General features: G+C 34.1%; 1 pseudogene; it reads right to left on the bottom strand.

Moving 5' to 3' along the window:
- Positions 1-881: 881 nt before the first annotated feature.
- LOC112476616 lies at positions 882-1000 on the bottom strand (annotated as a pseudogene).
- Between the last annotated feature and the right edge of the window lie 287 nt (positions 1001-1287).

Below are 1287 nucleotides of genomic sequence, written 5' to 3'. Positions count from 1 at the left end.
TTAGAAAATCTCTGATCTTTTTATATAAGGATGCTTACTGTTAGTCCACTTGATTTTTTAAAAATGAAATAACTACGTGCATAAGTTTATTGGCTAATACTTTCAGATGAGGTAGGTAGTTCACAAATGAAAAAGATAAAATACACAATGTTGGAGAAGGAAGAAGGTAAAGGACATTGCCAGTGATGATTCAATTCATTTGTCGAACATTTATTAGTTGCTTTCTGTGTGCATACAGTTAGATGCTGTGGGTGCAAAGGTAAATTAACCCACAATTCTGTGTTGAACTCATCAGTAACATCGGAAGTCAAAATTTTCATAATATTTTATTTTTTCTTATTTGAAACTCTGTTTATCCTCTTCAGCTATTCACCTTTTGTTTTCAGAGGAAGTTTGTGTAATGGTTAAGCACAAAAGCTTTGGAGTAAGACTGCTGGGTTCAATTCCTAGTTCTGTCACTTTCTAGCTATTGACCTCTCTATGCCTTAGTTTCCTCATTTGAAAAATGAGATGATTATAGTACCTACCTTGTGGGTGTTGTGAAGATTAAACAAGATAACCCATGCAAAGTATTTGAAACCATGTCATATTTAAAAGCTCAGTGTCTATTAATTCTTATTCAGATAGTACCGATCCTTGAATTTCAACTGAAATTATACAGAGAGAGATTAGGCCTGAAGGCATTGTCTGATCTAATTATTCAGGACAATAAATTCTCTTTTGTTCCAATCACATGCAACTGAAAGGATCCTGACTGATAGAGTAGTTATATTTATTAATTTCTTTTAAAAAAAATTTTTTTTAGGCAGGGCAACTCTTCGTTGATCTCACAGTTTGCAAGGACCTTGTCAGCTTACAATCTCTTATTTTTTTATTTTTTATACCTTTAGCACATGATCTTCCTAGGTGGTCTCCCATCCAAGTACTAACCAGGCCCAACCCTGCTTATCTTCCAAGATCAGATGGGATCGGGCTTGTTCAGGGTGGCATGGCCGTAGACTTGATTTCTTAATTTGTGTCAGTTACTGTGTTAAGTGCTTTCTGTATCTTATCTGTCTTAGCTTTTAATACTCCTGATAGTTCTATGAAGTAGAGATGAGACAGGCACAAATATTATTCCCATTTTACAGATGAAGAAAGAGTAAAAACTATTAAGTAATTCAGCTAAGATCACACAACTAATAAATAATAAATGGAAGAATCAAGATCTGAATCCATTCCTAGTCTTCCTCATATTATAAAACTGATATTCCCAGAAATGACACAAATACTACCAGGTATACCACA

Source organism: Pteropus alecto, unplaced genomic scaffold, assembly GCF_000325575.1.
Source record: "Pteropus alecto unplaced genomic scaffold, ASM32557v1 scaffold71, whole genome shotgun sequence".
In the NCBI taxonomy this organism is placed as follows: domain Eukaryota; kingdom Metazoa; phylum Chordata; class Mammalia; order Chiroptera; family Pteropodidae; genus Pteropus; species Pteropus alecto.
This window is presented reverse-complemented; position numbering and strand designations above follow the sequence as displayed.